Source organism: Protopterus annectens, chromosome 9.part0 (assembly GCF_019279795.1).
Source record: "Protopterus annectens isolate FY-2018-M chromosome 9.part0, PAN1.0, whole genome shotgun sequence".
NCBI classification, from domain to species: domain Eukaryota; kingdom Metazoa; phylum Chordata; order Ceratodontiformes; family Protopteridae; genus Protopterus; species Protopterus annectens.
In genome coordinates, this window is record NC_056743.1 from 752,148,756 (window position 1) to 752,176,537 (window position 27,782).

The 27,782-nt window shown below is 39.1% G+C and overlaps 1 protein-coding gene across 2 annotated transcripts in view; it reads right to left on the minus strand.

Annotated features, from left to right (window-relative positions):
* Nucleotides 1-27,782, minus strand: part of LOC122811508 (advillin-like) — a 731,661-nt gene that overhangs the window by 374,998 nt on the left and 328,881 nt on the right. The gene's annotated exons all lie outside the window — the stretch shown is intronic.

Sequence of the window (27,782 nt, forward strand, 5' to 3'; positions counted from 1 at the left end):
TCATAGGCTTTATCCGCTGCACTAAGTGCCAAGACAAAAAATCTCCAAAAGCTTCAAACCCTGTACATTCAGCTTCCTAGACGTAATCTATACCATGAGTTGTTTCACATTTCAAATGGTGTTTTTGTTCCTGGTTCCTTTTTTGCTCCTGGACTTTTTCATTTATTTAATTCTAGTCTCATTAACCTAAACGTTTATGCCTTAAGGATTTTCAGCAGGACAAAAAGGTACTTATTTCTGTAGACATCATGTTCGATTTGTAAATAAATGCTTCAAAATCCCCCTCACCCTCTGACGTGTTAAATGACAACCACAACATTTGACACATGAGTGCATCACTAATTTGTACCTACATTTATTTACTTTATTTCTTGATTTTGGTAATTGTATAGGAGGGATGGACCAACATGACTGTTTTCAGACACAATCCTGGGACATCAGGCAACTAGATAATTAAGTGCAGTAATACACAGAAAAAAGCATTTATTACAACAATTACCTTCTCAGTAGATTAACAGTGAGGGCAACTCACAAGTATATTGTATACATATAGTTACACAGAAATATCTAAGAGTTTGATAAATGCATACTGTGTGAGTTTCAAGGGCAGATACATTTTAATGCTGTCTGTTTTCACTATGAGACTGTATTGCTTTGTTTAGGAAATGTCTACCAGCGTTTGTACTATAAAAAATTGAAATAAAAGTTTTAAATTAAATCCAAATATTTGTAATCACTGTAGAAGTAAAGCAGAAAACAGTATGCAGACTGAGAGTTTTGAACAATGTTTATGACAACTGGGAAGAAATGGAGAAGTAGCCAAGTAATGGGGCACTGGAATGGCTGCGTGGGAGGGGACAAGAGTACTAAAATTACATGCATTTTGCTTTCACGTACTTGTCCAGACTTTTTGACATGAAACGTTGGCAACCTGAAATGTACTGAGCAGGCATGTGTTCTATACTTGCTCTAAAAGTATGAGAGGTCATACGTGAAAATTCAAAGGTATACAATTATTCATGCACTTCAGAAAGAAGTTGAAACACTTCCTGTTAAACCAATCAAAATGCAATTGCTCAACAAACAACACCATCACATACTTTTTGCTAGACTACAGGTTTTCAGCACCGGCTCCTCTCTGATTTCTGCCATCTCTAGCAGGTTCACCAGCCAACACTTCTGTCATTACACAGTTTGGATAGTATAACTTCTTCTTCTCCCGTACTCTCATGTAGTTTAGGTCTAATTCTCCATGTCTTCCTCCATTACTTTGAATACATACTCACACCTCTCCCAAATGCTTCTTCTATCTAATTGTGCTCCAACACCAAAATGGCACAGTCCAATCCACTATTTTTTCATCTTTCATCGCATACTCATTACCTTCCATGATAGAAACCTACTTCCTGTAAAACACAGTTCACTCTCCTATAATGTCTCTCACACACAGAGCACCACAAACCTGTAAATGAACAAAGCTAATTTAAATGATTTCCCGGGTCACTCTGGCAGCAAACTGCTGATGTCAGGAATAAGTCTGGAATGAAAAATGCAAACGTTGAATAGTTCCTTACTTGTTTATGTACAGCATTCCAAAATAATGTTTCTCTGGGGTTAGAAAATGAGTTAGTTTCCCTAAGGCAAACATTCAGAGGGTCATTTCTGCTGATGTTCTCAATATTTATTTTAATTAAATCATGGGACTCATTACATTAAAGAATATAACCTTAAGCAACATCAGTTACTCCTAGGAAAGAGTGTAGAAGAAAATATTTCTAAAAGGAGTCAAAGGTAAAGGCTGGTATGAATCTGACAAAAACATGCATCAGGACATAAATAACATTTTTTATGAATGCTAAACCACTATCTCAGAAAACACTGCACAAATAAGTAAAAATAAATCATACACCAAATATATTGTTAAGGTAGCACACATAGTTAATTTTTCTATTACAAGACATAGCAACACTCCCAAGGCAGAGACCATACTGTGTTTACAAATCAATTATCCCAGCTGAAGTTTACCCACAACTCCTGCTTACAGGTGATGTAATCTAAATAATTTATTTGGGTAGCATGCTGGCAGTGTACAACATGATAAAGATAACAAACATGTTAGGATAGCAAATTGTGATGGAGGAGATTAAAGTCAGTTCACTTGTTATGAAAAAGTAGTATATTGTAATGCATAACAAGTGAGTAATGATTACTTGCCCAGAATCCTAGCATACCCCTCACATACATGACTGGAATCAGAAATCACACAAGGGATGAGTATAGCGCTGTAGAAAGTAAAGGAGAAGGGCAACAGAGGCTAGAGTCGTTCGTGCTCTAGTAGGAGGAAGGATAAGAAGGAAAGAGAGAGAAACCGTGAATTCAGTGCCGAGTAGTGTGGCAGTTGTGGAACCCACAAGGTCATCCAGTCACTCCATTTCTTCCACTAAATCTACTCAGTTGTTCCTGTCTCACCTTCCTCATCAGCGTGATCTCAGGTGTCAGTACTTTTAGTTACTTTAACACATGAAATTCCTATCCCCATATGTCATGCCATTACAAGCTTTGAGTGACCTCACACTTTGAACTACACTGAAATAATAATGCTGGCAAAGCAAACACTTACTTCAGACACATAACCCTACATATGGGTTTATGTTATATGGGCAAAAAATGATAGGATCAAAGTTTAAAAGATCATTTCTCAAAACATCAAGTCAGCCTCACCTCCAGAAGCCAGTATTTTTTTGGGTTGGGTGTTTGCGATTTCCTCAAAGTGGAGTGATATCAGAGTTAGTATATATAATTAGCAGGGATGTGTGGTCTGCAGGAAGGCTTGCCCCCCCCCCCACCCCCCACCACCACTGTAAAAACACTGTTATTTGTGTTGCTGGCTTCCTTAGGAGAAGTCAGTTTGATGTTTTGAAAAGTGATCTTTTAAGCTTTGATCATATATTCTTTTGACCACATGATATCGATCCCTACAGATATATGTATATATCTAGCACATCAGCTACACCAAATGGCAGGGCAGGTATCTAACCCAAGATATCCCCGGTTTCTGGAATAGGCTGCTGTTACATATCAGGCAGAGTTCTTCCCTACCAAACTTTAAAGCCATTCTGGCTGACTGGATTGCTGACTACAAATGTTCACCTTGAATTATGTGGGGAAAATGTACTTTAGGGGTGACATTGTTAGTCTCCCACCAATACTGAGTGATGTGGCTTAGTATGTCATTGGTCTCCTTGGTTGTACATTTTCTAAAAATCGAGAACCACATGTAGTTAGCAAATTCTTAAGCTGCATGGAAAGAAAAAATCTAGTAACAGGTATATTAATCAGCAGGTGAACAGAAAGTTGGAAAATGGATATATGAGTGATGACAAGTAGATCTTATCTTGCAGCAAAATCTAGGTTTATATGTTTTTAGATACCTAACGTAATGTGGCTACATGTAAAGGTACAGAGTAGGTATACCCCCCCCCCCCACTAATGGCTATATCCGTTGCCCTACAAACAACTGCACTTCTGCTACTATTGGTAATAACTTATGCTAACGTCTTGTGGGAGAATTTTTTAATACTTGTATAGTACAGCATGAAAATGACAATGTGTTATTTTATTATTTTTGCTGCAAATTCATTTGAGACTAAAGTAACCTTTCTCATATTAATTTTTATAAAAATGTGTAATTGTTACAACTGAAGAACCAATGAAATAAAAAAAAAATAAAAACATAATTTATTTTGTTTGGAAATAATAGCAGTCATAATAACATCTATAACAAAGATGACAGTATCCATAACACAGTAGCAGTGCAGGCATAAATATAACATCAGTTCAAGTTAACATGGATTAGCTATATGCCCAACAGTACAATAGTATAAGGTTATCTCAAGGATGTAGGGAATAGCAGTAGGTTGAGTTGTGCCTTAGGCATAACCAGCTGTTTCTTAACGAAACTAAAATAAAGCAGCATTGCTCTGGCTGAAAATATTGCAGGAAAGTGGATTCCAAGTGTAAACAGTCAAATACATCTGTCATACTATCTGAAACTACATCAATGTTTTAAGATGCATTTGGATTAGTGCATGGCATTTACTGATAATGTCAACAAAAGCTAAAAGGAATTAGGCATGTTGTACAAAATAAAAGACATTTTGTTCTCTATATCCTCTAGCAATGTGTTTCATGCTGTACTATTGCCAAAGCATTTACAAGGAGGTGTGGTTCTGAAACTGAGACAGAAAGGGCTCATCACACACTTGTTAGGTGAACTAACAACTCAGACAGGAAGAAACAGGAAAAAGCTGCCACTGCAAGGTATTAACATAACTATTTTGACCTGGACACAAGCCCTGTCTGATGGGTGCGTAGTTCAGAGCTCTGTAAGCTACCACTTAATGTGTTGCCACCTTTTATGACTACATCTAAACTTAGAATCTCTAGACAATTCCCAGAATGCAAAAAGTAGCCGGAAAAGTACAGTTGTGTATAAAGAACTTACCATAACAGTAGATGTTCAAATGATCACTGTTATAGTAGCCTTAGCTATATGGGTTATATCCTGCCAAGGATATAACAGCTGGCCAGCTTCCAAAGTTTCAGGGCACTTTCCATGCACCCAAACTGTCTGGCAGCTCAAGCTGAGCTGACTAAAAGACAAATCTGGGCACAAAACCTTTCAGAGCCAGCAGAGGGAGAGAGAGAGAGAGGCTGAGCCCTGAAAGGACAATGCTAACAAAAACAAGATGTCCACACCCCAGCTTAAAAAACACACCAAAAACAAAGGGGAGTGGAGGGAGAGAATGGCTACTGCAGCAGCGATCATTCAAATATCATTATGCTAAGTTCAGCTTACACAGCTATACTATTATTCTTCACATTGCTCACTGCTGCAGCCTTAGCTATATGGAGAGTTTACCTAAGCTCATATAGTTTACCAAATATAGTTTGATAGGTGGAAGTAGAAGGATCCAGAGACCCTAGAGAATGGTCCTACCAAAGCTTGATTGAGATGTAGAGAAAGAATGAAGCTTAAAGTGCTTTGTAAAATTATGTACAGAGGACAAAGTAGCAGCTTCCAGAATACTTATAGGATCCATCCTTTTCCAAAAATCCACAGATGAAGCCAAGGCCCTAGCACAGTGGACCTTGACCCTACCTGGAATACATTTGTCATAGTGAGTATAACAAAAAGTAATAACCTTAGACAACCATTTGGAAATAGGCTGTTTTGACACAGGTTGTCCTTCTTCTTCATAAGAAATGAACAATTGATCCAAAGCTCTGAAAGATTTAGTTCTGTCAAGGTAATACCTGAGTTATCTGTGGACATTCAAGTTATGAAGTATCCTTTCGCCTTCATTTTTAGTTTCAGGAAAGGAAATGAGGAGATGGATAGTCTGGCTTAAAGTAAACTTGAATACCACTTTAGACATAAGAGAAGGATTACTTCTCAAAGAAACCCTGTCCCTATGGAAAATTAGGTAGTTTCAACTTACCGTAAAAGCTTACAACTCAGACACCCTTCTTGTAGAGGTCAAAGCAATCAGTAAAACTGTTTTCATTGTTAAGAACCTTAAGTCAGCTAGATTAGTTGGTACAAATGGAGCAAGTGTTAGCTTATCAAACACAAAATTAATATCACAAGGAGAGGACACTGGTTTACTTGGAGGCTTCTTATGAAAACCCCCTTTCAAGAACATTTTGACATGATACTGCCTTGAAAGAGGAAGATCCATGAGCAGACATACTCAAATGGCCAATAAATGAACCTTGACAGAGGAATAAGAAAGGCCATAGGATAGTAACTCACACAAATATTGTAAAAAAAAAAAAAGAGAGAAAACAACTAGCCCTAAATTGGTGATAGTTATGTTGCTGGCATCAACTAGAAAACCTTTTCCATTTGTTAATGTACAATTTGTAGTAGCAGGCTTTTTTGCCTCCATTACCTGCTACACATTCTCAGAAAATAGGTGCCTAAAAGGAATTAAGACCATATCATCCGGGCAGTCAAATTAAGATGATTGATGTCACGGTGTAGCAAACACCCTTGCTCTTGTGTGAGTAGATAACATTCTGTGAGGAAGCTTGTGGTAATTGCCCCTGGCAATTTCCAAAAGAAGGGAGAACCACAGCTGCCTGAGACAGAAGGGAGTCACAACAATGATCTTTGGGGATTCTGGATAATAGTGGAAAGCCATACAGGAATACTTCTGTCCAAAAAAAAGAAAAAGAAAAGGCATCTGTCGTCTGGGCTTTCTTGCATAGATTCTTGAAACAGAATTTTGCCAGGTGATTATTCAGAATGGAGGCAAAGAGGTCTACATGAGTAACTCCCAACAGATGGATCAAATCTCAGAAAAAACCTGATTTAGTTTTCATTCATGAGGGTCTGCCCTGGTTCTGCTCAGCTTGTCTGCCATACAATTTTGCTCTGATGGAATAAAGGATGCCTATAGAGTGAAACTGTGCTGTGAAGCTATATCCCAAGCTAATATGGCTACTTTGCAAAGGGGGGTACAACCTGGTTCCACCTTGCTTGATGATGTACCATGTGACTGTGGTATTGTCTATTGTTGTTGTTGTTGTATCTTTCGGCTTTTCCCGGTTAGGGGTCGCCACAGCGGAACTCCGGTCCACTAATGATTGGCAGCAGATTTTTACGTACCGAGTTGCCAACCCTGACGTACAACCTTCAACGAAGGTACGCCCATTCACGCATGTATCCACACAGAAGACGCTTTAGCTGAGAATCGAACAGGACAACGTCTTGCTGTGAGATGACAATGCTACTGCAGCACCACCACCGCAGTAGAACAGACTGTGGTATTGTCTGTAATCATTTGAAAATGTTCTGGGGACCAAAGATGACTCAGAAAGTTGAGTGCCTTCTCTTCTGACAAACCCCAGCACTAGGATTTGAAAAGATAAAGTGTGCTGATTTGGGACCAAAGAGATTTCATGTACCACAGTATCTTTCTTATGTGGAGACTTAGCAGGGGTATCATGAGAATCATAGATGCCATGTGACACAAAATCCTGAGGTATTGCCTCCCAGTGACCTAAGTTGGAGTGTAAAACCTTAAAAATAGATCTAAATAAAGATCTACTTTTTCCTGTAGAAGAAAAGCTCTTTAAACTGAGGTGTCTGGTGGACATCCAAGGAACACAATCTTGTGTGAGGGAGTCAAAAAGACTTTTGAATGTTCTCTTGGAACCCCAGCTTGTGCAAGAGATCTACTCAAAAGAGAGATTCCTGATATTTTGAAAAAGGTTCTGCAAAGATAATCAAGTCATCTACATATGGAAAAATGTGGATAACCTGTAACCTGCAATGAGTTAGACTTAGAGCTAGACACTTTGTGAATACTCTTGGTGCAGTGGATTGCTCAAAGGGTAAGGCAGAGAACTGATAATGTGATCCAGACAATCAAAGCCTTAAGTAGGATCTGAAGTCTGGATGAATACAAATGCAATGATAAGCATCTTTCAAGTCTAGTGTTACCAGGAAACTTGAAAAAGAAAGAAGAGGCACAGGTTGAGAAGTGACAAAGTGACATCATTTTGAATTTGGGGATTATCACAAACGGGTTAGGAAAGAAAGATCCAGAACTGGTCTCCAAGCATTTTCTTTTTTTCTTTCTTTGTACTAGGAACATCCTTGAATAAAACTCCTTTCCCACCTATGAAGGAGGAACTGGTTCTATCACTCTTGTGATGAAGAACAGGTAGAAACAAGAGTCTGATCTGCAGGATGAGGAATGACCCCATGGAAAGGGGGGGGGGATTTCCTCCCAATGCCATCTGTAATCCTGATGAATTATTTTCAGAACCCATTTGTATGAAACAATCTGTTGCCAAAGAGAAAAATGGCAGTTCAAACTTTTTGGAAGAGAAAAGGGGCCAGGATGGGGAGGGGCATCACAAGATCTCTTGAGTAGTCATTTAAGCTTGTTGGACTGCCCTTGGTTTGGGATGGTTTGAGACTTATTTTTGGAACTCCCTTGTCACTTACTCTTAAACATCTGTTTATCTTAATTCTGTTGAGATTATTTATTTGTTTTTTTCCAAAATCTGATGATGAAAAAGAAAATCCATTGGACAATTTGTAAAAGGAGGGCTGCAAATATCTTAGAGATTCCCTGGATCAGCTTATTCCTTTCATCGGGTCTATATTAGATGCTCGACCGCTTAAATGTTCGAATCTCTAAAGGTCGACCTTTAGAGATCAAACAGTTAAGCGATCGAAATTTTACAAAAATTAAAAAAAAAAATGCAATAAAAAAAAAACTAAAGGGTTTAAGCAGGGGGGCACCCCCCACACCCCCTACTTTAATATACCAACTCCAAGATCATGCTACAGTGTAGGGAATGGGAAATTTCCCATTTCCGCACTGTAGTTCACTGAAGTGCAATCTCGGAGTTGGTATATTTAAGTAGCGGGGTGTGGGGGGTGTAGGAGGGCTTGCCCCCCTCCCTAAACCATTTCTACATGTTTTTTTTTTTGTATACATTTTTACTATTTTGAACATTTAAGTGTTCGATCTGTAAAGGTCGACCTTTACAGATTCGAACATTTAAGCATTCGTTCTAGTAATATAGACCCCTTTCATCACACTTCTTGATCACCTCTGCAACAGAATGGCGAAACATTAAATCTCTATGCATGGTAGAACTAATTTCATTTTTACATCACTGAGAGGTTCTGAGAATGCAGCCAAGCAAGCCTCCTTAAACAAAACCAGTATCCATAGCCCTGGAAGAAGTATCTGCAATGTCATGCACACACACTGCAAACAGTGAAAAGTGACCTGTGCAATATAAGAAACTAAGTTATTTAAAGTAGACTTTTCTTCACAAGAAGAAACTGTAGATAAAATATTCCTCATACTTTCACAATTTCTAAGAACAAACTTTAACATAAGAGCCTGGCAATTTAAAATTCTGAAAACCAAGTTGCAGAAATATACACTTTACCCCCATACCTATCCATAATTGTTCCCACCCTTGTTAGAAAGAGTAGAATTGGTATTTATACATAGTGTTTAGCAGCAGTGGAGTCAACTAAAGCTATAGCTGCTGGTTAGGTTTGGGAATAGTGTATAAAAATGTAAGAGACTGAAGAACTTTATACATCCCATTTGCCTTTTTAGGTCCAGCTGGCTGACTATCAAGAAAATTACAGGCAGTAAGACACGCATCCTTTAAGGCAGACAGGACAAGAGGAATGGGTGTAGGTTATGGAAAATCCTTCTGCAACAACTCATAGTATTTTCTGAGGAACTGAGAAGTCTCAGTGTTCTCTATTGAAAATGCTGAGACATTCTAGCAATAGTGTCAGAGAAAGAGAAACATTAGCAGGGAGAATCAGAAACTGAGGTCTCCTCTGAGTCTAAATCAGAAATCTGAACACAAAATCCTGAATCTGTCCCTGCATCTTCCTGTTCAGATTCAGAATCTTGAATCTCATCAGGAAAAGAGGAATCATTCTTTGTTTTACCAGAAACTACTTTACATGAAGGATCAATAGCCTAAATTAAACCCTGAGGCAGATCCAGTAAACTACTCCTGTCTAAAGAAATTTGAGGAGGAGTAGATACATGTTTGGTTTGGTGATTCTTTTTGACAAGAAAATGGGGACAACTGTATTATTAATGTCAACTGCTGCTTCCCCAGGGATGAGCACAGCAGTCTGACACTGCAAGGCAAGGAAACCTTCCCTCTTCCCCCCAGGACTAAGAAGACTGGGTCTCATTTGCCCACTGAGGGGTCCCAACAGCAGCAGAGGATATAGCTAACTCCTGGTCCATAATTGTAGTAGATGCTATACCAGAAGGATCCATGGTAAAAGATAAGTGGCCAACAAATGGCCTTACCAGAATCATCCACCTGTGGCTGAGGCAAATTGCTAACCTCCTGTGGTGACAAATGGCTGTTTGCTTAACTTTTTCTTTTTGTGACTTAAAGAAAGGCCAACCATGGAATCTGTTGCCACAGTTGCTCATATAATGGCGTAAATCACTTTAGTAATATAAAGATATTGGTCACTGCATTCATAACTTGGCATAAGTCAGTACATTCACACCATGGCATAGGTCATTACACTTATACCTCATAGGTTCATAGGTTCATACTAGGCTATCTGCCCTAGGGCATTTATAAGCCTAGCCAGAATGTGTTTGGCTTTCACCACCCATTTTAAATTTATTTTGCTATGCCCTTTTTTGAGGTTAGTATACTGTGCCTCTGTCTAACAGTGACACAGAAGTGATACCCGGGGTAAACCTACGATCTCCCATCCACTCATCAAGATTCCTCTTGAAGAGAGTCAATGAGGGACTTTGCCTAACCTGGACTGGGATTTTATTCCAGAGTGAAGGGAGCCTCTGGGTTATGAATCTGTCCCTCCAGCATGTCCTATTTATTTCAGTGCTGAGGTTCAAGTCTCTCGAGCGCATAGCTCGATGGGATTTGTATTTTCTGAGGTGCAGCATGTCCATTAATTCCGGGTTGGACATGGCTTTATACGTCAGGCACAGATCGCCTCTGAACAGGCAGTATGCCACTGAGTAGAGCTGGAGTTTCTTTAACCGGGCCGCTTATGGCATCTGTTTGAGCCCTTTGATCCTCTTGGTGAGGTACTTTTGGAGTCTTTCCAGTTACTGCAGGTGTCTGGTAAGGTACATCCCAAAAGGGGCATTGTACTCAATTATGGGCCCGATGAGGGATGAGTAAAGAGGCACGATGACCTCCCCTGATCTAGATGTGAATCCCTTCATATATAGGTCATTACTATCATACCTTGGCATGTCACTGCACTCATACCTTAGCACAGATCAGTGCTCTAATACCTTGGCATAGGTCAGTTATATACTTTGACATAGGTCAGTGCAGTCATATGTTGACATCAGTCACTGCACTCATACCTTGTCATAGGTCAGTGCTATCATACTTCAGCATGGGTCACTGCATTCATACCTTGGCATAGGTCAACTCTATAATATCACAGTATTGGCCACTGCACTCAAACCTTGGCATAGATCACCACACTCATACACCACTATAGGTCACTGCACTCATAACTTGGCATAGGTTAGTGCTTTCATACATTGGCATAAGTCAGCGATATACTTTGACATAAGTCATTGCACTCATATCTCAGCATTGGCCACTGCACTTGCTTCATGGCATAGATTGATGCTATCATACTTTAGCATAGGTCACTGCATTCATACCCTGGCATAGGTCAGTGGTATCATACCTTGGCATAAATTACTGCACTCATACCTTGGCATAGGTCAGTGCTGTCATACCTTGGCATAGGTCACTGCACTTATACCATGGCATAGGTCAGTACAATACCTTAACATAGGTCAGCGCTATCATACCACAGTATAGGTCACTGCACTCATACCTTGGCATATGTCACTACACTCATCCATCAGCATAGGTCAGTACACTCCTACCTTGGCATAGATCACTGTACATATACCTTGGCATAGGTCAGTGCACTCATATCTTGGCATAGGTCCATGCTATCATACCTTGGCATAGCTCACTGTACTCATACCTTGGCATAGGTTAGTGCTATCGTACCATGGCATAAGTCACTGCACTCATACTTTAGCATAGGTATCTACACTCACACCTTAGCATACATCAGTGCACTCATACCTTGGCATAGGTCTATGCTATCATTCCTTGGCATAGCTCACTGCACTCATACTTTTTCATAGATTAGTGCTATCATACCTTGGGATAAGTCACTGCACTCATACCTTGGAATAGGTCACTACACTCATCCATCGCCATAGGTCAGTGCGCTGCTACATTGGTATAGGTCACTGAACCTATACCTTGGCACAGGTCAGTGCAATCATACTTTGTCATAGGTCACCACACTCACACCTTAGCATAGGTCAGTGCACTCATACCTTGGCACAGGTTAGTGCTATTATGCTTTGGCATAGGTCTCAACACTCATACCTTGGCATAAGACACTGCACTCATACCTTGGCATAGGTCATTGCACTCATACGTTGGCATAGGTTACTGCACTCATATAAAGATCATTTGACAACAAGGTGGCTCTGTGATCAGATCTATACATCACAACTCCCGAGTCTGTGGTTTAGTCATTGGCTGTACAGAATCTGCATGTTTTTTCTTTGTGCTTATTGGGTTTTCACAGAGTAGTCTGGTTTCTTCTCATATTCCAAATACATGGTGTTTGACTGGCAACACTAAATTCAGTAGATATTTTATATTTAACCTGCCTATGTGGCATTGCTTGTGGTTAAAAAAGGTCCACATTTAAGCTAACAGATGATAGTGAATAGATAAATAAACAAATAAGAGGACTCTGAGCCCAAGGATCACACTCAACTTTCAACAGTAAATGGTATTTGAGTAAAGTTTAGTAAAGCTCCTTGCAACAGGTTCTTACTCCTTCTAAACTGTAGTAAGTAGCTCCTTCTTGCAGTTCATATGATATACTATGTGAAGATTGGAGGAAGCTGGGAGGGAAGATGGGCGGATCTGTGTCAGCCTTTCCCAGGAGTGTCTGTGAAGTTGTATAAATACTTATCTTAAAGTGTGGGTGTGCGTCAGCTACCTGGGCAGGGACACGAAGCACTGGTTGGACAGAGAGGGTACTGGAGGCACTGGAGATTGGCTTGTCTGTGGAAGTCCTGTGGGATAAAGCACATGAAGACCACTCCCTGCCGTCCCAAGACTAATGGTCTTGTTGAGAGATTAAACTCTACAATCAAGTCCATTCTATGGGCATTTGCAGATCAGTTCAAGAGGAAGTGGGACGAATATTTGCCCCATCTGTTGTTTGCTTATAGAAAGTTTCCCCAGAAATCCGCAGGTTTTTCACCCTTTGAGTTGCTGTATAGGCATAGGGTGAGGGGACTTCTAGATTTAATTCGAGATGAGTGGGAAGGTGAGTGTGAGTCTCACAAGGAGCTAGAGAGTATGCTGTAGGGCAGCAGGTGATGGTTCTCATTCCTGTCAGACACAACAAGTTGCAAGCAGCTTGGGAGGGACCCTACAAAGTGGTAAGAAAGGTAAGTGATGTTAACTACATGGTGGAAGTGCTAGGCAAATGGCAGGGGCAAAAATTGTACCATGTTAACATGATGAAATCTTACCATGATAGGGAGGCCCTTGTGCTGAGCATTTGTCGTGGATTGCAGGAGGAGTCTGAGAGAGATCTTGTGACTGATCTCCTCAGTGAGGCTCAGGGTGACAGCTCGGTGGAAGGGATAGCAATGTCCCAGCAGCTATCTCCTACCCAGGTTCAAGAATTCCGAGCAGTGTTGCAGGAGTTTGGGGGCATGTTCACCAGGAAACCAGGGAGCACCCACCTGGTGCAGCACCAGGTGGATACATGACCCCAACGGCCTATTAGGCAGGCCCCTTATAGGGTGCCTGAAAGAGTCAAACAGACTCTGAGGGAAGAGGTACAGGAGATGTTGGAACTAGGGGTGATTCAAGAGTCCAACAGTCCCTGGGCCTCGCCAGTAGTGTTGGTGCCAAAGAAGGATGGCAGCACCAGGTTCTGTGTGGATTATAGGAAATTAAATAGTCACACAGAGTCAGATGCTTACCCCATGCCTAGGACAGATGAGGCCCTAGAGCAGCTGGGTGGGGCTAAGTATCTTACAACCATTGATCTTACCAAGGGGTACTGGCAGGTGCCTTTGACTCCCACTGCTAGAGAGAAGTCAGCCTTTGTGACTCATTTTGGCTTGTATGAGTTCACAAAGATGCCCTTTGGGATGAAGAATGCCCCAGCGACCTTCCAGAGGCTGGTGGATAATATCCTAGCAGGAGCAAGAGGGTTTGCCCTTGCTTACCTAGATGACATTGCCATCTACAGCCATTCCTGGCAAGAGCACCTTCAGCATGTCAGGGAGGTGCTGGGCAGACTACAGAGGGCAGGGCTGACCATTAAGCCGAGCAAATGTCAGGTGGGTATGGCAGAGGTCTCCTACCTAGGACATAGAGTGGGGAGAGGTAAGATAAGGCCAGAACCTGCCAAAGTGGAAGCTATTCAAGCATGGCCTGCACCTGTTACCAAAAAGCAGGTGAGGGCATTCTTAGGGACAGTAGGGTACTACAGAAAGTTAGTTCCCAATTATAGTACCATAGCTGCTCCCCTCACAGACGTGACAAGGAAGAATAGGCCAGATAAGGTAGTGTGGACCCCAGCATGTGAGCAGGCATTTTAGAAGTTTAAGGAAGCTTTGGGAGGACCCCTTGTGTTAGCCAGTCCAGACTATAGCAAAGAATTTGTTGTGCAGGTGGATGCTTCAAACTATGGGTTGGGGCTGTACTTATCCAGATTTCTTCAGAGGGAGAAGAGCACCCAGTGGTTTATCTCAGTTGTAGGCTCCAACCCAGGGAGGAATGCTATACAGCGGTAGAAAAGGAATGTCTAGCCATAGTATGGGCACTACAAAAACTTCAGCCTTATCTGTATGGAAGAAAATTCACTGTGATGACAGATCACAACCCCCTAAGATGGTTAAACAGAGCCAGTCAGTAAAATACCAAGTTGCTAAGATGGAGCCTGGAGTTGCAAACATATAATATGTCAGTGCAGCACCGCAGTGGGAGTAGCAATGCCAATGCAGATGGGCTCTCAAGACAGGGAATAGGGTGAGGTATGCCCAGACAGACCTGACACTCTCAAGCGATGTTTCTCAAAGGGCACTTGAACAACTTGCTTGAGTTCCCCGGGGGGAAGAGATGTGAAGATTGGAGGAAGATGGGTAAGGCTGCCAGCCTAGTCAAATAGAATTTGATACATAATTCTATCAACTGTATAAATAAATGTAAAATGCAGGTTTGTGTTTTTAAATGAAAGAAAACACTGTAAAATGTTAACTTCAAGATTGTTGCAACATTGCCATCTGCTGTAAGGAAAACCAAGCCAAGCATTTCAAATGTGTCTTTTGAAGTTGAAAAGATCTTATGAATCTCTTTGATGTTTTACAAGTCGGCTCCAGTGAGTCTGGATGAATGTTTCATGCCCATTGTTTTAAGGTTAAAGTTAAGGGCCATAATTTACATATGGAAGGTGCTTTATTGCTCTGGTTTCTGCTAGAGTGTATATGTGAAATGCCTTGTATTGTTGTAGATTCCTGCGCAGGTGTTAGCTTGCTAAATAATGCAGTTTGTGGCCTGGGAACTCCAACCTAAGTGTCAAAATGATGTAATTTGGGGGGGCCTCAGCAGAGCTGTTTGTTGGTCTTTAAAAACAATTCTTCAGTGAGAGACTAAAAGCATTTTGATCTTGGACATCTAACCCAGCACTGCTTATGCTTTATGTATGTAAGCAGGATTATAGCACTGTGATTTCTCTTAGGAATAGTTAAACTTAGAAGAAAGTTAGACTAGGTATTTTTCTTTGAAATCAGAGCTTTCCTACGATATTGTTTTAAGTTTCTGTGTGATCTCTGAACTCGTAGATATCTCTATGGTGTAATAGTTTTGTCTTGTGTTTTAATTTTTTATTATTAAATATTTTAAAACCTTTACCTGTGGCTGGTTTATGTAGAGATAATTTAACCTCTAAAGTACATTACATATTTACAGATTTTACTGTCTAAATCACTCCAAATTAAGCCTTGACTGTTAGTCATACTACCATTGGATTATAATATTGCACAGTAATAACTGGACACCCTTTTAAGGGCCTTTTAGTAGCTGATAAATATTAGCTGGTGGTTGCAGAAATTACTACCGTATAGTCTGGGTAAAGGGGCACAGCTAGAGAATCTGTGTCAGCCTTTCCCAGGTGTGTCTGTGAAGTTGTATAAATACTTAGTGTGTGTGGTGTGTCAGCTACCTGTGCAGGGACACGAAGCACTGGTTGGACAGAGAGGGTACTGGAGGTTAGCTTGCCAGCTAGGCTGAGATCTGGACCCTATAGCTGTGCCAGTGGGGAGTCTTATTGGGGACCTGGAGAGCAAGGGAGCAACCAGCCCCAGACTGACTGTGATCTCTGTGTGCACTTAAGGGAAATTGTACTTTACTGTGTGTATTAGTTATCCTTTCCTCTTCTAGGAGTCGCCCTCTCTGGTGTCAGTGGTGAGGATTGAGGCTCCTTTATTGCTGGGCCAGGGCACGGGCATCACACACTGAATGGGATCTTTATTTTTTGTTTTGCTTTTCAAGCCCAGTACACCCAACAAACTAGCAATGCCTCTGATATTAGGAAGCTATGTCATCAGGTAATTGAAAAAAATTAGATATAATTTGGGGGTAGGAATGTTATACACAGGGAAAGTTGAAGTGATGTAACAGATCTGGCATTTGGTAAAATAATAGTAAAATGAATATGGATGAGAATATGCCCTGATGTCCTGGTGAATGGAAGAGGACCAGGAGTATCAGTAACGTAATGCTCCCAGCACCTACTTTGCAGTATCATCCTCAAAACATTCAGGCAGATGTGTTCTTGGTGAGTGTAAAAAAAAAATTACTTATATGCACTTCAGCAGAATGCAGTACACAAGATCTGTTTAGGTGAATTAATTTACTGCCTAAAAACATCTCCTTATGGAAATATAATCTACAAAGATGTTACAGTCTCTGAGCAGGTTACATTTAGATGAGGGAGAGTCTTGTTGTATGATGTATGATGTGTAAGGTGGTTGTGGTGAGAGTATTCCGTTTTCCTTCCTCCAAGTTTTTCAGTGAAGTCTAATTCAGTACAAATCTGTTGAATTATTGTTCCACTGATATGCATTTTGTTCACCTGTAGTGCATTACATCTCAGTATCACAGCACTGTGCTGAAATCAGAATTCATGAACTGCTGGATTCTAGAATGCTGAAAGTCATTCTTTCTTTGATGAAACACAGGAGAAGGAGGGGCTCCTAAGCTCATTCTTGGGCAAGGAATGGATTACGTAAGCAATAATGCCTGACAGGGTGTGTGTTAATGTGTAATTAACACCCACCCAGGGTTATGAGGCCTGACACCGCAGGCTTCTCTGAATATGAAAATGTCCTCCCCTGTTGTTTTGAGAAATCACAAAAGTTATGTACACAAACATGAAATACTAAGTAATTCTCAGCTGTCTTTATAGTCCAAATGTTATGGCAGAATGTAATTGCTTCATCAACAATACAGTAAAAATAAATCACTAATAAATAACTTAGAAGACACAGATTAAATAAGAAATACCTAAATTCTGAAAGAGTACGGTTTAAGCATATCTAAATGCTAAAAGAGCAGGCGCCTGTGCATTTTAGATTTGAATCTGTGCAGTTATTTAACAGGCATGGAGGGAGAGGGATGACATGGGCGTGTTAGAGAAGGAAAGAAGGAATGCAGTCATTTTTCTTTCTACAAATGTTTGTGCATTTTAAAAGCTAAATCTTACAATTAATACATCTTTTAAGTGTCATTTAAATACTAGAATGAACCACTGCCTTTCTTTAGTGTTTTGCTAGTCCGTATTCATGCTTATTCATGCCTGTCCATGCTTTTTCAAGATTATTCATTCTTTTATCAGTACACATCTGAATTACCTTTTATCTTGGGCAACCAGTGCAGTTCTGCTTTGCATCAGCTATCTCTCACAATGCTACCGGCACTCATAAGTCTCGTAATGCCTATATCCTGCCTGCATTATACCTGTATCTAATTATACAAATGGCTCACACATTTTGTCTCCACATGTCATTCATTGTGTCTGTCCAAAATTTTCAGTACTAAAAGGAAAATGCAATTTCCTCTGTGCTTAATGAAATGTTAAAATAAAATCTCTTATAGATATGGCTCTTGGGAACTGCTTGAGGAACAAATCTAAGTAGTGGAACTGTTCTCTTCTACAGCAGTCCCCATCTTTTTGCACTCCTGACCGTTAAAATGACAAGCACAACATCAAACTGGGTGTGAAAAGATTGGGGTGCTGGTCATTTCAAACCAGCAGTAATGCAGTCATCTTATCAATTTTCAAAAGAAGGATCAAAAAAGAGTATTACTAGAAGATGCAGGGTATGCCTATGGAAAAGCAAGCCCTTGATGGGATTCTGGAAATTGAGTTAACTAAATCAGATGATGCCCCACAAGACCACCAGTGAGGAGGAAGATCACCCTGCTGAATTTGGAGCAGCATATTCACATTTTTAATTTTCATAAAATGAGTTCAGCAAACCAAACAATCTCATTGGGATGTGTAAAATAAGTTCAACACATACTTAAAATGAGTGTATAAAATAATGTCATTTCATAAATAATACATCTTGAGTTGTACACTGAAGAGGTTTTATTTCACATACAAACTTGTAGGCATTGACCATTAAGGTAAATCCTCTCAACACTCTGGTTGTGCTGTAATATCTGCTAAATGCTCATTCCAGCATGTATTTTTACATTTATATATTGTGACTGTAGTTGGTAAACAATAGGATGTGATACTAGGAGCACCTAGTTCTATCTGAGAAATAAATGAGACTTGTTTTTGGACTGGCATATTCACATTTTTTTAAAATGTGAATATGTATGTGTAAGTATGTATATGTATTTTATATATATATTATATATATATATATATATATTATATATATATATATATATTATATATATATATATATATATATAGTCTATATCATTAGTTCGAGCACACAAGTGTACAAATGCTGAAATATCGAACTGGGAAGTTCGAAATGTAAAAATAGCGAAGACGTGGAACACCAAATTTTTTCCCAGGGAAAAAATTTGGTGGGCCGTTTCCGTGGCTTCGCTATTTTCTCCACTGTGATGCAATCTCAGAGTTGGTATATTTAAGTGGGGGGTGTCCCCCACGTTGGGGGGTGTGGGGGGCAAAGCCACCCACATTAGTAATAGTCTGAAGTGTTTGTGTGTTTTTACGTTGTGTATTGGAACAGCGATTTTTTTTCCCTGGGAAAAAAAATCGCTGTTCGGAGCATTCGAAGTTCTTACATTTCGAACTTCCGGGTTCGATATTTACATAGTCGAACTTATGACAGTTCAACTATGTGATATAGACCTGATTTTTATATATATATATATATATATATATATGGTTAGGGGTCGCCACAGCACATCACCTGTCCGCTCATGATTGGCAGTGGAGTTTTACAGTGTCGAGTTGCCAGCCCGGCGCCCAACCTTCAACAGAAGGCACACACAATGCACACACTCACACCTAGGGCCAATTTAGAGTGTCCAATCCATCTACAGCATGTCTTTGGGATGTGGGAGGAAACTGGAGCACCCGGAGGAATCCCATGCAACCACAGGGAGGACATGCAGACTCCACACAGAAGGCACCCCAGCCAACGATCGAACTGGAGAACTTCTTGCTGTGTGGTGGCAACGTTAACTGCTGCACTACCGTGGCCGCTTTATTTACACACACACATATAAATATGTGTGTGTGTGTGTGTGTGTGTGTGTGTGTGTGTGTGTGTGTGTGTGTGTGTGTGTGCGTGTGTGTGTGCGCGTTTATGTTATATATATATGCATATATATTTCTATATATTATATATATATATATATATATATATATATATATATATATATATATATATATGGGAACACTTCACATAATCGAATTACTGAAATCTCGAATTTCATGTGGTCAAGACCATATGATCGAGATTTCAGTAAATCGAATATGTGTAGTGTTTAAAAATAATAGTTTACTTACCTTAATACATTGCGTGCACACAGAGGCAAGGATTCTTGTACGCTCTGTGTGTACGTAATGTTTTATTTTTTTTGCGGTGTTGACAGGAAATGAGAAATCTCCCGTTTTGCGCTTCCGCATACAGCGCAAGACGGGAGATTTCCCATTTCCCCACTGTAGCTCGATCTTGGAGTTGGTATATTTAAGTAGGGGGGGTAGGCGAAGTTTGTCTTTTTTTTTTTGTTGGTTTCGCTTCAGAAGTTCGAGTTTCCGAAACTCGATCTTTTGGTTTCGGTTATTTGCAGTTCGAGATTTTGTTAATTTGAGCTTCTGAAGTGAATCCATATATACATATATAACTATATCTATCTATATATATATATATATATATATATATTTGATTGTGTGTCTTGTGAAATGATCTGTCATGCTACAAATGATGTTGATGATGATGATGGTAAAAATAGTGCTCCACCAATAAAGAAAACCATTGATGAGTATTATAAAAATGTCTGCACAGCTGAAAAATGTGCAGATGTCATGGGCTAGACACATCTGATTTTATGTCTGAATATGATTATCATGTGACAGTTGGAGAACACTCATGTTTAGCCTTCAGGTGCATTGCACAGAGTCCATATGAAGGAGGGTGCATTCTGTTCTGCACACAGCGTCCCCCAGATTTAGTGCACAATACCTATATAATGGCATGTGCTTTCTGTCCCGCACACAGTGCCCCCCAGGTTTAGTGTACAATGCCCATATAATGGCATATAAAATAAACAATAAAGAAAGCGTACCTCCTAATGCTAAAGTACAGCTATCAGTAACAAGTAAAAACAATATTCAAAATGAAACGCTGTACAACAATGGCCAATTTAGTAAAGTTCTCTTAGAGAATAGGTAGCGTATTTAAATGATATAAAACTTTTAAAGGTGCAACACATATAGCAAAAAACATGCATAAATTTCCAGTACTTCAATTAAATTCACTTACAAGATATTCATGCTGTGAATGCAGTTATACTATAGTGAAATGATGGCTCCAAAGTATCCTGTCTTATGATGGCTCCAGTAGCATGTGCTTTCTGTCCTGCATTTAATTCCCAGGTGTAGCTCACAGTGTCAATAATATGCCATGCACATTCTATCCTGCACATAATAAACCAGGGCAGTGTAAAGTTCCCATATGACATAGTGTACATTCTGTCCTTCATATACCCCCCAGGTACAGAGCACAGTGTTGGTATGATAAACTGTGCATTCTATCCTGCATATTGTCTCCAGCTACAGTATACAGTGTCTGTACAATGGAGTATACATTCTATCTTGCACATAGCCCCTGGTACAGTGTATAGTGCCTGTGTGATGAAGTGTGCATTCTGTTTTGCACATAGTCTCCAGGTACAGTATACAGTGTCTGTACAATAAAGTATACATTCTGTCTTGCACATAGCCCCTGGTACAGTATATAGTTCTTGTGTGATGAAGTGTGCATTTTATTTTGCATATAGTCTCTGGGTACAGAACACAGTACTGACATAATGAACTGTGCATTCTTTCCTGAACATAATTTCTCAGTACATTGTATATAGTGCCTGTATAATGAAGTACACATTCTGTCCTGTACATACTCTACAGGTACAGTATACAGTGCATATACAACAAAGTATACATTCTGTTTTTCACATAACTCTGAGATATAGTGCACGGTGTTCATATGATGAGGAGTAGAGTCTAAACTGTACATACCCCCAAAGTACAGTGTAGAACAATAATTTGTGCTTTTTGACCCTGCACCTAGCCTTCGGGTACAACGTATAGTGCCCATGTGATGTAGTGTGCATTTTGTCCTATATATCTGTTCTAAGTCATCTGTTGCAGCACTCATTTTTCCATCTGTCAAGAGCAGATAACAGTCCATCTGGCTTGGCAGAACTCTACCATCTACCAAATGCATGGAGAGCCATTTGTTAAACAATCAGTCCACTCCGGGCACCTGCATTTGGTCCTTCAATAACCCTAGATGAATTCCCATCACTTCTGGTAGACAGTTTATATCTACACTAAGAGGCTCAGTGACTGTTTTGCATTTTCTCATTCTGTTTCAAAGCTCTTGAATATCAGATAATGTCTTTAATTCACCTATCTCCTTCCTCATTGTTTTTAAACCTTCCTGAATTGTGCTTTAATGTTTAGTATCACATTTTAAGTACTGTGCAATGCCACTAATGAAGAAATTGAACAAAATTAATTAATGTGGATCTATATGTATTTGCCTTTGTTTTGACTAAGTTCCAGCTATGATCGACCTCCATTTACTCTCATAAAAATTTTCCAAGCCTAATTTGTTTCTTTCTGACCCACTCAAAGACTTTTATGTTTTATTTAAGGTGGGACCTTCATCAGCATTGTTAGAGCTTTTATGTGTGCTCGGTGTGTATATCAGATGCCAGGACAAAGTGCTGCAGTTAAATGCATAACTGACAAAGTGCTTCAGTGAACAACTGTTTTGAATGGATAGAGATTGGGAAATGGGAGTATGACCATTGTCCAAGGTGAGAGTGAGTAAATCAGGATTCTCCAAGAATTCTTACTGAGTCTTTTAGATAGTAAATGCTTCCCTGAAATAACAAAAATAAAAAGAACAATATGATACAGCCTCAGAGTTATAGTTAGTTGACAAAATGTGGAAGACCTGCTATGCCTGGGGGGAATTTCCTCGTCTCACACAGACAGCTTTTGCTAAGTAAAAATGTGATAAATAGGATTTGATGAATCTTTTCATTAACTTTAATTTTTGATCACTGTTAATAGACTTATGGGGAACACGTAGGAGGATTAGAAGTCTTACAACTGAAAATAATTGTGCTTTGTTGCAATGAAAAACGGGTGCTGAAGGTACGATTGGAGAAATACTCCAGAATTTTTTCTTTGAACTGAAATGGAGACAGGAAGAAGAAGAATAAGTAGAGATGGAGTGGGGGTAACAAGGTAAAGGTAAAGGGAAGGCAACATTGCAGTCATCAACAGAGGGAGTAGTGAAGAGGGGTGAACTGCCATTCTGTGTATCACCAAGAACCTGAGGATTCAGTTGGTTTAGCTATATGTGGTGCTTCTACCTGGTGGTATAAAACAGAAATAATAATGAAGTAATGGATCACAAGGTTTTGAAATAAGATATAGTGTACAAAAGTATAGGATATATATGAAGGACTGTTTGAGCAAGGTAGACAGAAATAGGATTGCAATATTTTTGATGGTTGGAATATGGTGCACAGAAGTGGCACAGAAGTGGCAGCAGATATTGTGACAATGAGTGTGACAATAGAAATGCTACAGCACAGTTCTGCAGCACAAAACCTTCAGCATAATGAGGAGCCTCATAAGCACAGGACAAAACTAGGAAAGATTCATTGCCACAGAAAGCAAGCAAATTATGCAGATTTAGCAGAATGAGGCCCTCAGCAGTTATGGGCTGGGAAGTTATTCATCACTAGTGATTGTGGGATTAGAAAAGCAGTGGTAAGGAAGTCAATTTGCAAAGTGACCATACCATGGTATGGCTTGTAATCACTGGTTTGGAAATGTGTTATTAGGTTTTGAAACTTCATGACTGCATTTAATTTTGTTTACCATGAAAGTAAGCAGCAATGTGAAAGGCTCATATGGGATCGCAGCTATGTTTCAGTCCCTGATCCCCACCCATGAACATCAAGACCATATGCCCTACAAACCTATTTTCCACCAAATAGCTGATTCCCCATGAGACAGATTGAAGGAATGCATGACAGAAAATTCAGTATTGTCTAGTCCTCTACCTGCTGGCTAGAAAGCATGATCCAATGGTTATTATGTTGGATATACAGGAATGCAGATGTCCACATGTCCATATTTTTCAGTTACATTGTTTACACACTTCTTGCAGGCTTGACACCAAGCCCTGAATTGCAGGCACTGTGGTACTTGGCCTTCTCCAAATTTGTGCTCCTACAGCAGCACTCTGACAAAGACCTCAACAAATGATGACACTGCAGGCATCACCACCTCACGTTCATTCCTCTGTAGCCAGCTCATTCTGCACCAGAGCAATTAATGTAAGCTAGACAATCTGGTACTTAGGGCCAAAGGCTCTACTGCAAAGGACAGTTTGAGAATGAGAAATGTTAAGGATCTTTGATAATAAATTTAAAATACAGAAAAGGGTTAGAGAATTTTCAAAGAGAAGAAGACAACATAAAATAAGAAGGCCCAACTGCTGTTGTTGAAGAGAAAAAGTAAACATGTATACAAATGAATAGTTGTGCTTTTAAGAAGATAAATGAAAAGGAAAGATGCAGAGAGTCTATTGTGAGGAGCAGCTGAAGATATAAGTAATGTCAAGGTGGATTTGGAGCATGACTTGTCAAGTAATAGTAGAGGGGCATAATGTGTTCTTTAGATTCCTTGGAGAATACTGTGGCTAATGATAGCAATATGGAAAGGTATGCAGAAAATGAAGGTGGACAGAGGTGCTAAACATATTCCTATCTTCACAAACAAATGTGTAGGTACATTACCAGTACAAGGAGTTTGACACCTCTTTCACCTAGTGCCAACAAATCACAAAAAAACTTTTATAAAAATAAAGGGGTACATTTTTTCAGGTCTCCCTTCCACCCACTGTGGGAGGACTCCCTGCCCTCCAATGTGTACCTCTTTCTCTCTCTTTCTCAGAGTGGCAGGGGCACATTTTTAACAAGCGCAATTTCTGTGTAAAAGATATTAAACATCAGAAGTTATAGAACATCAAAAATAACATTGTTTAATACATATGATTCACTACAAAAGTGGCACAACTGCTCAGTTCACAAAGAAAATCCTAATTATGCCCATCAACAGATCAAATAACATTTGCGAACCCTTAATTTGTTCTCAAATGTTAACTCTATCCCTCATACAACGAGAAATTATTTTGACTTTATAGTTCCAGAATTTCAAAGATTACCCTAATTTGAAGCTTTTTTCCTGATAATGTTTTGCTATGATATATACCCTGGAGGAAAAAGTTGAAAATGTTTTGGAAACAAACAGCAATTCATCACAAATTCATAACACAACTCACACCTCCTAAACAAACTAACTATAGCATGTGTGAAGAAACACACTTCCAACCCAGGGAGATATACTGAAAAAAACTCTTAAAAGCATCCATAACTCAAATTATCTGCAAGCTATCATAACAATATTCTGATTTCTCAGTTATTCATTTATTAGATATTTCAGCCACTGCTAACTTTTTGACTCTGTACATCACATCCTCTTTTCCATACTCTAGTTTGGTTCATTGTGACAGACTGCAGACTTTTTTACTAATTTATCTGTCATGAGATTATCGGATAGTTGGCACAGAGGTTTAAGGCTATGAGCTGTTAATAATGTCTTTACTGTAGTCCAGGGTTTGATTTACTCCAGCCTCAATTTGCCTAACTGGTAACTCTGAACGAGTCATTTAACCAAATGTTGCTCCTGTGTTGAGTAGGAAAACGGTCCGTGGATCAATGATTTTCCTCGGTGGACAATACAAGTAATAATAATAATAATGTATGACCTGATAACTATTACTTTCTACTTTATCCTTTGAGCTCATGTAGAAGTTGACATATAACAGGAATATATATGTTACTATCTGCTATACCGATTACTTTTTTCTCAAGAATGCTGAACTGCAGATTTTCTTCTCTCGCAGAATTCCTGAATTCAGGCATGGAATACCCAAAACTTCAAGTTCCTCAATCAGCTTTCGTGACCCTGCACTCTCAAAACTAGTTATATTTTAAAATTTGTTCAGGCTTAGTATGTTGCATTAACTATACACATACATTCAAATTTGGGATGAAAATGCTTAAAAATGTCTGTATTACAGATTATGTGCACTAGACTTATTCAGTCAAATTCTTTATTTTTTCATTATACTATTATATGGATTTGTAATGCACTTTTTATGATCCTTCTTATGTATAAACCCCACAGAGAAAATATCATGAATATATGTTCTTGCGCTTTTCATAGGTACATAGGTTAGAACTAGGCTAACTGCCCTTATGGGTAATTTTAAGCCTAGCCAATTATCACATTTGAGAATTGAACTCTGCGACTTGGAGTTGTAAATGAAACATTTTAATCATTATGCCAAATCTCAGCCTATAATTCACAAGTGCAAAGTGTTTCTGATAAGAGGTTTTAAATCACTGCTGATGTACTATTTCTCGGTTAGCTCATTAACATTTTTGCAATTAAAATTTGTTATGTTCAGGTATGCATTTGATTGTAATATCTGAGGTTAAGATGAGACTTCAGGCATTTTTATCTATTTTACCTCATTTTTAAATGAAAGCTTTTTGAAGTCCATGAATCCATGCATCTGCCCATTAATCTACCTGCAGATCTTTTGATTCAACTGTCAATTGATCCACGCATTTTGATTCATCTATTAATCGATCCATGCATTCGTTCCCTAAGCTGTTTGTCCTAATGAGGGTCAGACTGATAGCAATCTGAGCAGAACAAGACAGACTTCCTTACCCCAGCAGAAGTCCCATTTCATCCTTTAGAACCCCAGACATTCTCAGGTATGAAGAGAGCTATAAAAATTTGACTAGAACAATTTGTTAAAGAGTTGTGAAACAATTTAACAGCTTCATCATAGAAGTTTAAATTACAGAGTTTGTCAAGAAGTAGAGAGTGGCTGATGTGAACCAAACCTCTGTTTAAAACTATGAATAGTTTAACTATTTAAAATCTGCTGTCAGTATTAGTATAGATAATATCAGTGACTGAAATGAAGCAGTTGAATAGAGGGGCAGCATATGCTTAAAATTAAGTGTTCAAGTATTTTAATGGTAGGGGGACTAGCTATAGGTCAAACATGTACAGGTGATGGTGGAGCATTATATTTAATCGAGGGGCAATAAAAGCAGATTTCCATGATGATAGTGTAGAAAAAGTAGTTAGGAAAGGGTTACATATGATGATAAAGGTTTTGAGGTGCAGAATAACACCTTTTATATTTGCTTTGGATGAAAGTCATCATCAGTATGAGGAGATGACACATCTGTTCTTAAGGTGAGATCATTGACAGCTCTTGGGGCAAGAATGAATGCCCAGTAATTACCTTTTTAAGGTAGTTTTGAGTATTTGATTAACCAGGCTGATATTGTAAGAAAGCAATCACATGGTGTGTATGATAGCATGAAGAGTGATTTACATCTCTGAGGTGTATTAGTTAAGATCATGCCTAACCTTAGAGTGAGAAGCAAAACCTAGATAAATATGAAATGCAACAAATTGAGCAAGACATTCAAGAAAAGCTGTTTGAATAATTTTATGACACAGGTGTCCTACCTAATAAAGGCTGAAATCATCCAATTGTAAAACTTTATGTATGTCTGCTGGACTGTTTACTAATGTTTGAGAGAAGACTAGTAAATAGGTCCAGAGCGGTTAGTACGTGAATGTATTTTACTGACATGTACATATGAGTTTTTCTGACAGAGCTGAATTAGGTGACAAGCTAATTTGAATGTGTGTTATTATTAATGCTGCAATTATCAAGGAGGACAACATTAATGTATATTTTGATAAGACTCAAACAAGTCCAATAAATCAACTATCAGTATTGTCATCATGAAAAGAGATAAAGAGAGACAGGAATTATTATTTAGGTTAGATTAGGTCCTTTGTGGTTTACACATGTATCCATAATTGCATGCACATTGGGCCATGTGTATGAATTCAGTATTGAGTTAGATCTAGTTTTCTGTTTATGTTGTGGCACTTTAAACGTACAATTTTAAATCCTTTTCAAGAGGGTAGCGGTATACGCAGGAAAAATGCTGTTACTGGAATAGGCCAAAAGTAGGGCTGAGGAGCCATGGTTAGATTCCAGATTTTCTAATATAAGTAGTAGTAAGATAAAAACTAAGATGCACTAAGAATTAGAAACAACAAAGTGGTAAATCGTAAATATTACTCTGGGAATGAAACTGTATATAAACTGTTTCATTAAGTAATATATAATATTCCAAAAGTGAAAAGTCTGAGAGTGGACCACATGTAGGCA